Raw genomic sequence first — 12,526 nt, 5'->3', positions numbered from 1 at the left:
ATTAACAATGTTAATGACGTAATTTTACCAGTCCCGCGCGGACTGAACACGGAAAACGACACCCGATTCGCTCGAAATTAACCGCTTACATGCGGATTTAATTAGCATCAAATTGACGCATACAAGCGGTCAAAGTAGGGCCTATTTACCCATCGTGAGATGAAGGAAATCAAGGCCTGGTCTCACAGCCAGCTAACCCCTTGAAACGCGATTTGGATACCATTATGCCTCCTAAACGAGATTTTAGATCGAAAAAAAATTTGAATTTAGTAACTTTCAAAGGGGGAAAAGCTGTGAGGAAGGCGAAGTTTAGTGTTCCTGTTCGATATTCCTGTTTGATATGCCCAGCAATTCATTGATTCAACGCCTGTGGCCGCCTGATCTTTGAACGCAGGCAGAGGTTTTTCTCCAGATCAAGAAGACCTTCCCGATATTGACGAACCTCATGGCTTAAGAACTAAAAAAAAATTAAAAGGTTACAAAAGTACGGCTGAGGCGCAAGCTGAAAGCTTACCATGGAAGGAAAGCCACGCTGGCTGCGTCCTGGCTCAATGCAAGAGAGCTGCTTGTCTCAGCACTCTTGACAAGACAGGCTTTGCCTTTGGAGCAGATGTGTGTCATTCCTTTTTGCGAAGAAAAGGCATGCAGCAGATGCCTTGACTGCAGTCCTGGGCACTTAATGTGTGAAAAGCACATCAATTTGGTTCACGCAGGAGGTAGCTGATCACTTCATCACCCAGAAGTTTGGAAGGTGAATTTAAGTTTTTTGGAGCACAATCTCGTCAGCTTTCTTTAAATATTCAATGATGTTGTGAAACCCAATTGCATGTCTACTCTGGCCGTTTGCCAGTTTCGTTTGTTGTATGTTGTCTTGTGGTTTTATTTCAGGGCGGCATACTGTCTTCTTTTTTCTTACTGTTACTGCACTATTACTTTTTAAAACTTCTGTAGTTTTTCTCAACTTCAATGTGTATTATGTCAGTAAAACCTGCCCCATTTTTGTACAGAGGATAAAGCGAGAGCAGGGAGCATTATGTTTTCTTGCAAATGTACATGTCATTTTCCCTGGATTCAGAACGTAGTTAAGTCCGTTTTTGGAAATTTTGAAAGAGTTGGCTGAATTAAGGGGTATGTGATTTATAATCACCTAATAACAAAAGATATAATATACTGTTAGGATGAAAGATTTGTACCATATCAGTTTGAGGAGTGTGTCTGGACTACACCTCACAACTTGGAACATGGATATGTGCGTGATATTATAGCTGTTGGTTTGCATGGTAAGTAACTGACAGCAGTACAATTTGTAACTATTATAATTATTCTGAGATAGGTTCCATTTTTTCTTGTTCTTTTCTTTTATTTAAATGTTTAGGTTACCTCTTCTAGGAAGGTCTTTGTTTCTGTTTTTACTGGTTTTAAGGTGTTGATTATATTGGTTTAGAAAGTTTTGTAACAAGGACATTACAGAGAGTAACTAATAAGTTAACTGCAAATTTTCCATCACTAAGTCTGGTTTATTCTAACCTAGACAGGTGTCTGTATATTGCAGATGCTTGTATTTTTTGAGTCTTTTTTCATTTTCATGAGAATAACTATCACTCTTTTGAGCATGGGTGGGAATTGATAAACAATAGAAGAAGAGCAGCATAGACATGCTATGTTGTTTGTCTTTGTACAGGGAAGCAACATCTCATTAAAATCAAATGCTGTGAGCATGAACCAGAAGCCATAACCCTGGTGAGGAATGGTTTCTGGCCATCTACACCAAAACAACCCCAGGTAGCCTTTGACCTTGGATTCATGGTCCTGCTCCAATACATTTTCCTAAAATGTAGGGTATCTTTAAAGTCAATTTGTCAGGCACTACAATGGTTGGTCCCACCTGCTTCCAAGGTTTATGTAAGTATTCATTTAGAAGTTTTTTATCTTATGCTCAGGAATACAATTTTTTTTCTTAAGTTATACAATAAATAAGTGATTTGTTCTTCTGTAGATAAAGGACATCCACCGGATCCTTGTCAGAGATTGTTTCTGTGAGTTCCGGTTTATGTCCAGCATGTTGACCAATCTGAAGTATTTCAATCCTTGTTAAGAGAATGATCATGAATGTCTTGCATGTCCTAAGGTTCATGAGAGTTATCCTTCAGTGACTAATGTCTACCATGATAGTAAATCTGAGAAAATCATTGTATATGTAGGCATAATGAATGACATGATATTACTTTACACAAGAAACATCAATTTGGACCTTCTCAGCCGGAGCTATTTCCTCATTTTTTAATTTATTTTGGCTTAAGAAATATTTCTAACATGACATTTGTAATTTTGCTTTTTTGCATTTGATTGTAGAAGAATGAAAGTTCATATGTCTCCATTGATGCATTGTTTGGATGTGTCTGCAAATGCAGTGCTGGAACCAGTCGAGAGTATTCCAAGCATGGAGAGGAACTGTTTATTAGCCAAGAAAAAGTAGATAGGTTTCTGGCTAATTACAGCAAAAGACCAAGCAGCAAGTCAACGGTGTGTTAACTAAGACTATCTTTTCCCCTTATTTTGTGTGTTGTTGCTTTATTCTTACCTTTTTTTACCCAGTATTACATATGCTGCTACTCAACCATTGCAACGAGATACCAAAAGTAACAATTATGTTCTTTGCATGTTTTTCTTTTGGTAATTTTAAGTGTGTTTTTTTTAACTTGTAATTAGTTGATTAAGTCAGGGCCACAAGTTTATTAGCCTGTGGCTATTACATGCTACCCTGTATAAATAAAGTCTTTATTATTATTATTATTATTATTATTATTATTATTATTATTATTATTATTATTATTACTATATATGAAGGTGTTGTATTAATCAAATATAGTACAGTTTGAAGGGTTGGTTACTTTGGTTCTGGCTGCTTATAAGTCTGCCCAAAATACATGTAGCTCTAATATATTGTTAGTTTGTTATGTTAACTTTACAGGAACCTTATGAATATTCAGGTTAAGAACAGTACATAACCTTTATTGCAGCCCTCTCTTTTCTTTGATTTTATCCTTTCTTTTTCAAGTAAAGTTTGTTTCTTTTTTTTTTTGTAATTAATTTATGGTCTTTAGAGGTAATATATTGATATATGCTTGCACAATTAACTCTGCCAAGGGTGTTTACCATCACTCTTGCTGGTCCCAAGCCCAAATAAAAGAGGAGGGGTTGTGAAGCAGTAAATTTATTTTGTTGTCTAAGTTTGAATTTGATTACAAATTGAGAAGTGATGATTGTTTTCTGCTAATTTTTCCTTGCCTTCTTTTCCATCATGTGATTTTTAATTTCTAATTGTACTAGTCCATTCCAAAACACATGTTGCTCAAATATATTGTTAGTTTGCTAGTTTGCTAGTATGTAAACTTTACAGGAACCTTGTGAATTGTGAGCTTCAAGAACAATACTGGACTGTTTATTATCTTCATTAAGTATGGTTTAATTTGAAACCTTCAATTGGAAAGGTGTGAAGGAAGTTGAAAATTTAAGTTAAAAGTTTTTTGTTGTAGGAGCAATGTAACCAGGTTCAAGCTGGGTCCAATCTCCACTCCAAGAACAAATCCACAAAGCTGGATGAGACGGCCCTCTTTGGAGAAGGCTGTAAGCATGAAGTGCCACTCAAGTTTTTCAGCTTAAGGAGAGGAGAAGAGTATGTACATGCAAAATGAAATATATACTAAAACCTATATTTACATTTTCGTTTGGCTATTGTCAAGCAATATGTAATTTATAGAGTTACTTAATGTTAAATTGTAAGATGTAAAAATTCAGAGACAAGTTACTTTGAATTCTTAGTAGCAAATTTACATGACCAATGTTGGGTCCCAAAGAAAGATTTTTTTGTGTTTTACTTAATATGTACAGCTGTATAGTGTAACCCTGTGTTATAAACCAATTACATTAGGGCACTCAATGAAACTAGGGCAAGATTCAATTACAGCATGCAAATGGTTATTAATGATGATTATAATTTTATCAAACAGGATTGGAAACGCTGTGTATTTGCTGAAATGGATTAAAAATCATGTACAAGACAAAGCTATCAACATTCACTTATTTTATGATATTGTATGTGTGCTGGATACATATTTGAGAGTAAGATTTTTTTGCAGTTTTATTTCAACTGAAATCTTGGTCGTGGTACTCTAGTATTTTTACTTGTTAAACGATTGTTGTATTGTTTTATTTGCACTGTACAATACGCACCAGGAAACATTGCTTGAAAATGTTATTCTTGCGATATCAGCATTTCACTGCTATGGACACAAAGTTTCTTCTCAGGTATTTTGACAGATATGCCCATTGAATACTTTTGAGGAGTTAATAGTTATTGTAGAACGCATGCATCCTTACTTAAAAACAGCTAATGTTTTCATGATTCATTTTTTGTTCTTTTGCATTATAACACTAGGTCAACTACAGCGGAAGAAGGCTAGAAGGGTTCGGGTTGAGTGATGGCGAGGTGATGGAGAGAAAGTGCTTACTTAAGGCCAACAGCAAAAGTAACGAAAGAAATGACTCCAGCCCATCGAGTTGATACGTTAACTGACCTCTTGATGCACTACGCAAAAAAGTCCATTTCGAACCTTGGTAATGTTGCTGTCAATCTTCACGTTTTACAAATACGGTCATTACCAGAATATATCCTTTTGTGACCGATTTCAGTTGTGATGTTTTCGTAAACCAGTCGTTTTCGTAAACCACTCTGTAATTTATATTCATATATTTTTCTCGGTATATTAGCATCTCTATTGGTAGAGGCCTAACAAGCCTCATTTTCATCCGAGTTTAAATAAAGTCATCATCATCATCATCATCATCTTGCTGTTTTTGACTGATTCTTTTTTTCCCAAAAATTTAGGAGAACGACTTCGTGACCATTCGAAGAAAGCAGTGGAAATGGAGAAAGAAACTGAAGAGCAACTAAATTTGCTTCTTGAGAAGTTGAACGAAACAGGTTGGGGTTTGATTTTACTATCTGTCATATTTCTATGTTATTCCTCCAATATATAGGGATGTCGAGATGATGATACAGCCCCGTTTTACTATTGATTTTTGGTGTATTTTTCCATTACCAAGGTATTAAGGTGGACATATCCAGCATCTCAGAGTGGAGTATGATGGAGAAATCTACGGCTAACAAAGCAGCCAGCACAAGAAAAGCTAGTACGTACAAATTTTCCGTTTAACTAGGATGGAGATCTCGTGTTGTTAATGTTATTTGAGGTCGCATATTTATTGAGGGGAAGTTATTTGGATTGGCTCCTCGCCTTTACCGACCAATAATGATAATTGGTTATAGATAATTTTTTAAGTGCTAAAGAGGAACATAATGAACTACCGCAACTTAAGCTAAGAGTTACTCAAGTGATTACAAATATTTAGGATTTGACGTTTTCTTCTTGAAAGGTTCATCACCAGATGATTACCCAGACAAGTTGACGCAGTTCTTCTGTGTACGGTATAAAGTGGCATGAGGACATGCAGTTTACTTTAAATGTGCAACTCGTGATTTAGTCTCTTGAATTTTGCAAGAATTATGTCACTTTTTGGTCCATCACCAGGCTCTCTGTCATTCATCTCGACTTTTTCTAAACTTTTTCCACTGAATTTTTCACACCGTTCAGTTACAGAACAAACCTGCCAAAAAGCTCCCCGGGATCTGAAACTTGGAAAAATTAATATTGACCGATCAGCTTGACAGGTATGAAACCATCTTTTGGATCCTGCAAGTTACTCTCCTAGTCTGGGAACTAAGTTATATTTCCGTCAAAATATTAGAACAGTTTTGAAATGAGATCTGCCAAAACAATACCAATGTAATCATTTCTAGCCACAACATCTACAAATAGCTAATCATACTACGAGACCTGAAACAGTCAGGCAATCGAGCATTAAGAATTTTGGACAACGGCAGTCAAACGTGCAAGTCGTTATTGGTATTTTACTTGATTCTCGCAGCAAGTTTGGCAATGGTATTTTACTTGATTCTCACGGCTGTTTGGCAATGGCATTGCAAAGCAATGCAGAACCAAACCAAATGCAATTTAATATCAAAAATGATTTTGGCTTCTCCACTTTTTCCCTTTCTGGCGGTAATAGGTTGGATCAAGAGCTAAAGAACCTTGAAAGCGGCCAACCCCGGTGGTCTCCGGACAGCATCATGTATATTGCATACCTCCGGGATTTGCGAGACAAGCGTCGAGAGGACCTGTTGTTGTCCATGCATGTTAAGTGCTCAGAAAGGTGGTTTCTCTTACAACTGATGAAGAAATATGCAGGTATTGCATTGATATGTTCAGGTGTCAACATTTGTCGTCAAGAAGCCCAATTGGAGCTGTAACTATCGTAGCGAAATGATAGCTGTAAATCTCGGCTTTTTATGGTATTATTTTGACTTTTGTCGTGTTAATTCTTTAGATGGACAAGCCATTGCGAAACGGCTTTATACGCAGATCACGAAGGCAACATGAGCCATTAAACAGCTGGTCAAGCAATATACAAAAGAAAACGTTGACACGTTGGATTGTAAATACCCTTCCACAATTTCAGTTCAAGACGGGTTAAACATCGACAGTCCTTTGTGGCTTGTACTTAACTATGACATCCAGTCGCATTCTACTGTCCCCTATTGTTTAAAGAGGCAACTCATTGATTTGGTCCATGTCCGCAAAAGATGCCAAGAGGAAATAGCCAACACCGAAGAAGAAATGGTCCGAATGCTCAGTCATTTCGAGGGAAAGTTGAAGGTATTGGACGCATGGTCAAAGGAGCTGATAGAACAGAAGGATTCGGAGCGAGCTCGTGCATTGCTTGCTATTGCTTGCACTAAAATGGATGAGCTTTCCGTATTCACTCACCATCTCCACGGTCTCTTTTCTGGAGGTGCTGGTGGCCATAAAGAATGTGAAGCTCAGTTTGATCTTGGAATTTTCCCTGAAGTGAATTCCGATGATGACGATGAGGAGGTTCAAAAAGATGACGATGATAACACTGATGAAGCTGACGTTGTTCAACACCTCGGCCAAAGTGAAATCTTTGAGGACTTGCGTTCCGTTCTTTATGCCGAATACGGAAGTGACAGCGCATCCGATTCAGATAGTTCAGATTTCGACACAGAAATATCTTAATGTTAACTTGAGAATCGTCTCAGCTGCCTGTTCCTTTTTTTTTTTTCACTCATAAACGTGAAGCTACCAAAAAATGTTACCAATCTGCAAACAAAAACAAAATAAACTCTAGGTTAATCAGTCAGTCACTTTGCAAGACAACTAAGAGCTCTCCTGTAGAAGTTAATGCAACCTCCTTTTCTCCTCCTTGCTGCCTTAACGCACCTTTGCCTGGTCACTTTGTTGGGACGTTTGTAGCCTGTTTAAATTAAGGGCGTTCCAGCATTTTGGCCCAAGTGTTTGTGCGTAAAACAATGATGAATAGTTACAATTATTTGGTGCATTTTTACGTGATTCAGTTAAGCGGAGATCAATACAATATCCCATAAGCGCCACTAGAATGTCGCAGAAATTGGCCAATATCGCCAGAATTGATTTGTCCAAGTACCCCATGAAAATTAATAGAAAGTTAATAAAACTGGCCAATATCAAAGAAGTAAGTCCAAGTCCATATCCCATGAAAATCATAAAAAAGTTGCGGAAAGTGACTAGCACAAAATTGAAAATTGAACCAAGCCCTGTCAATAGCAATATCCCATAACAGCCGCGAGAAAGTCGCAGAAAATAAGACAAAATCACCAAAATAGATGTGTCCAAGTGTCCCATGAAAATCAGGGCCCCTTTCTTGGGCAAACTGACCAAGATCGCTAAAGTGGGACCTAAATGCGGGCCAAGAGCAATATCCCATGAAAACCGTACGAAAATTTTGAAAACTAGCCAATATCACTAAAATGAGTCTAACACTGGTCAATGCTGATGTCCCAAGAGGAACATATCAAAGTCTGTGGTAACTGGCCAATATCGCAAAAATAAGTCTAACCTGAGTCAATGCCGATATCCCATGACAAACAATGCAAAATTATTAATAAAGACCAAAATGGTAATTTGAACCAAGTGCAGTCAATAGCAATATCCCATAAGAACTGCGAGAAAGTCGCAGAAATTGGAAAAAAATCACTCAAATTGACGTGTCTAAGTATCCCATGAAAATCAGGGCCCCTTTTTTGGGCAAACTGACTAAAATTGCTGAAGCGGGACCTAAATGCGGGTCAAGAACAACATCCCATTGAGACCATAATAAACTTGTGGAAACTGGCCAATATCGGTAAAATGAGTCTAACGAGGGTCAATGCCGATATCCCATGAAGATTAAAAGAAAGTCTGTGGAAACTGGCTAAAATCGCAAATTGAGTCTAGCACGGGTCAATGCCAGCACATCTCATGAAAACCAGAAGAAAGTCTGTGGAAACTGGCCTATATCGCAAAAATGAGTCTAACACGGGTCAATGGCGATATCCCATGAAGATTAAAAGAAAGTCTGTGGAAACTGGCCAATGTCACAAATTGAGTCAAACACGGGTCTATGCCGACATCTCATGAAAACCAAGAGAAGGTTTGTTGCAACGGACCAATATCGCTAAAAATAAGCGTAGAACGGGTCAATGTCGATATCCCATGAAAACCAAAAGAAAGTCTGTGGAAACTTGCCAATATCGCTATAATGAGTCAATTTAGTGAAAATGGGTCCAAGTGCGGCTCTACGCCAATATCATATGAAAAATCATACGAAAGTTGTTGAAACTGGCCTCTATCGCTAAAGTGGACCAATTTAGTTCAAATGGGTCCAAGTGCGGTCTATGGAGATATCCCATGAAAGTCATAAGACAGTTGTTGAAACTGACCAATATCGCTAAAATGGGCCAGTTCAGTTCAAATGGGTCCAAGTGCTGGTCTATGCCGATATCCCATGAAAGTCATAAGAAAGTTGTTGAAACTGGCCAATATCGCTAAAATTAATAGGCCAATTCAGTTAAAATGGGCCGGTCTAAGTGATGGTCTACGCCGATATCCCATGAAAGTCACAAGAAAGTCGTTGAAACTGGCCAATATTGGTAAAAATGGGTGAATTTAGTTAAAATAGGCCGGTCCAAGTACAGGTCTATGCCGATATCCCATGAAAATCATAAGAAAGTTGTGGAAACTGGCCAATATCTCTAAAATGAACCAATTGGGTTAAAATAGGTCCAAGTGCAGGTCTATGCCGATATCCCATGAAAATCATATGAAAGTTGTTGAAACCGGCCAATATCGCAAAAATGGGTCAATTTAGTTAAAATGGGTCCAAGTGCAGGTCTACGCCGATATCCTATGAAAATAACATGAAAGGTTTTTGAAACCGGCCTGTATCGCTAAAGTGGACCAATTTAGTTAAAATGGGTCCAAGTGCGGTCTATGTCGACATCCCGTGAAAGTCAAGAAAGTTGTTAAAACTAGCCAATATCGCTAAAATGGGCCAATTAAGTTGAAATGGGTCCAATTGCGGGTCTATGTTGATATCCCATGAAAATCATATGAAAGTTGTTGAAATTGGCCAATATCGCTAAAATGGGCCAAGTTAGTTAAAATGGGTCCAAGTGCGGGTCTATGCCGATATCCCATGAAAGTCATAAAAGTTGGCCAGTTGTTAAAACTGGCTAATGTCCCTAAAATGGGCTAATTTAGTTGAAATGGGTCCAAGTGCGGGTCTATGTCGATATCCCTTGAGAATCATATGAAAGTTGTCGAAATTGGTCAACATCGCTAAAATGGGCCAATTTAGTTAAAATGGGTCCAAGTGCGGGTCTATGCCGATATACCATGAAAATCTTATGAAAGTTGTTGAAACTGGCCAATATCGCTAAAATGGGCCAATTCAGTTAAAATAGGCCGATCTAACTGCGGGTCTTTGCCGATATCCCATGAAAGTCATAAGAGAGTTGTTGAAACTGGCCAATATCGCTAAAATGGGCCAATTGAGTTAAAATGGGTCCAAGTGCGGGTCTATGCTGATATCCCATGAAAGTCATAGGAAAGTTGTTAAAACTGGCCACTGTCGCTAAAATGGGCCAATTTGGTTAAAATGGGTCCAAGTGCGGGTCTACGCCGATATCCCATGGAAGTCATAAAAGTTGGCCAATTGTTAAAACTGGCCACTGTCGCTAAAATGGGCCAATTTAGTTGAAATGGGTCCAAGTGCGGGTCTATGTCGATATCCCATGAAAATCATATGAAAGTTGTTGAAATTGGCCAATACCGCTAAAATGGGCCAATTTAGTTAAAATGGGTCCAAGTGCGGGCCTATGCTGATATCCCATGAAAGTCATAGGAAAGTTGTTAAAACTGGCCACTGTCGCTAAAATGGGCCAATTTGGTTAAAATGGGTCCAAGTGCGGGTCTACGCCGATATCTCATGAAAGTCATAAAAGTTGGCCAATTGTTAAAACTGGCCACTGTCGCTAAAATGGGCCAATTTAGTTGAAATGGGTCCAAGTGCGGGTCTATGTCGATATCCCATGAAAATCATATGAAAGTTGTTGAAATTGGCCAATACCGCTAAAATGGGCCAATTTAATTAAAATGGGTCCAAGTGCAGGTCTATGCCGATATCCCATGAAAGTCATAAGAAAGTTGTGGACTGGCCAATATCTTTAAAGATGGACCAATTTAGTTAAAATGGGTCCAAGTGCGGGTCTATGCCGATATCCCATGATAATCTTATGAAAGTTGTTGAAACTGGCCAATATCGCTAAAATGGGCCAATTCAGTTAAAATCGGCCGTTCCAAGTGCGGGTCTATGCCGATATCCAATGAAAGTCATAAGAAAGTTGTTGAAACTGGCCAATGATAACTAAAATGGGCCAATTTAGTCAACATGCGGGTCTCTGCCGATATCCCATGAATGTCTTATGAAAGTTGTTGACACTGGCCAATATCGCTAAAATGGGTCCAAAACGGTCATTGCTGATATCCCATGTCAAACAAAGGAAAGCTGAAGAAAAAGGACAATTTTTTTTAAAATCGGTTTAAGCGGGTGAATGCCAATATACCACAGAAATCACAAAAATGTGAGTCAGTTTTCATTGTTCGAGAAGACTCATTTGGATAAACTCACGTCTGCTTCAAAATGTTTATAATGATCTGAATGATATGTTCGTGGGAACGTTAAAACACGCATAGTTTTCGGGGCTTTTACATCAGCTAAGGACCAAGAAGAAACCGGGCCACAATGGTCTTCATTTCGTCTTATAATTGGTTTTCACAGCAACAAAGTCTTCGTTTAACCAGAAGTAACCGCAACACAAAAGAAAATGAATAGCGGTGACTGTTCTCCCCCCTACTTAATCCTAAAAAATTTAAAATGCTATTACGTGCCACTCTTGTTGAATGCCAAGAATTAGGATAAATGTTCAGACGGGTTCATTCGTGGAGGAAGATCAACTACAATACTTAATGAAATGACTAATTGATTGACGTGTAAAGTACAAGCGTTATAAGTACATAGCTTAGTCACCCTGAATTGGACTACTTCTTGAACGAAGATAGTGACGATACTCGAGGGGAAAGCTGCGTAAGCCATTTAATGATCAGCTTTCCGAATGCCCATGATTTACTTTCGACTCAACAGACGCAGCAAGTGTGACACTGTTTACAAATGTCATTAAATTAAGCCAGTTAAAACATATCATTTACAATTGGCATACGCAGTATGTAATAATGGAAGTATTCCTGTGTTTAACGCAAATTTTATTGTTGGCTAAAACACCAAACTCGGATCTAAAAAAAAGGCCGTGAATGGAAAAAGAGAAAAATATACCTGCGAATGGTGCTATATTCTTAACTTTGTCATGAAACTATGCGATAGACAATGGTATTTTTAAAGCCCAATGAACAGTGCTTTTTATTCTTTTATTGCCTTCTGAATTTCACACATTAGCTAAAAAACCAAACCAAAAGAACTACAAAATGAAGAGACTTATTTGCTAAAAACCACGTTACAATTGGTTATGCACAGTTCCAAAACGTTGTCGCACCTTATCAGGGAAGTCAGCCTTATCCCACAACAATAGCTTGTGTGGGATGAAGATTGCTGAACTCTAACAAGGGCACTTACGAGATGGCTTTACATTGGTGGAAGGTGATGACAGGCATCTAACTAGCGGAGCGGACAGGCTGTGACATGTATCAGGGGAGAAGGAAGTGTAGTGTATAGCGTGTTAATAAGAAGATGTATGTATCGTAATATTAAGATGTATTGCAATGAAAAGATGATTTGTAATGTAAAATGGCCTCTAACTTAAACCAGGTGGACTAGAGGAAGTTCATGAATTACAAAAGGAAGGAGCGGGCGTATGGATAGTTGATGTGTGAGTAATGGCTGTAGGGGTTATGCAACTACCCGAGGAGGGTCCAGGTAAAGATATACCAAAGCTCCAGTCATGACGGGTGAGCCACAGCTTTCGGCGCTGGCCGCTTCAATAAAGCGACGGTTTCCGGGGAATAACACCAATCTC

General features: G+C 38.4%; 1 pseudogene across 1 annotated transcript; it reads left to right on the top strand.

Moving 5' to 3' along the window:
- The first annotated feature begins 59 nt into the window (after window positions 1-59).
- LOC148735903 (uncharacterized) lies at window positions 60-7,281 on the top strand (annotated as a pseudogene). The gene is made up of 15 exons (XR_015998695.1): window positions 60-751; window positions 1,178-1,280; window positions 1,682-1,902; window positions 1,997-2,128; window positions 2,353-2,523; window positions 3,537-3,676; window positions 4,011-4,122; window positions 4,225-4,308; window positions 4,439-4,617; window positions 4,889-4,984; window positions 5,107-5,193; window positions 5,437-5,488; window positions 5,661-5,731; window positions 6,130-6,308; window positions 6,448-7,281. The product of XR_015998695.1 is annotated as an uncharacterized LOC148735903 (transcript).
- The last annotated feature ends 5,245 nt before the right edge of the window (window positions 7,282-12,526 follow it).

Source organism: Stylophora pistillata, chromosome 3 (genome assembly GCF_964205215.1).
Source record: "Stylophora pistillata chromosome 3, jaStyPist1.2, whole genome shotgun sequence".
In the NCBI taxonomy this organism is placed as follows: Eukaryota; Metazoa; Cnidaria; class Anthozoa; order Scleractinia; family Pocilloporidae; genus Stylophora; species Stylophora pistillata.
The sequence above is the reverse complement of the archived record's forward strand: the minus strand, read 5'-3'. Positions and strand labels throughout refer to the sequence as shown.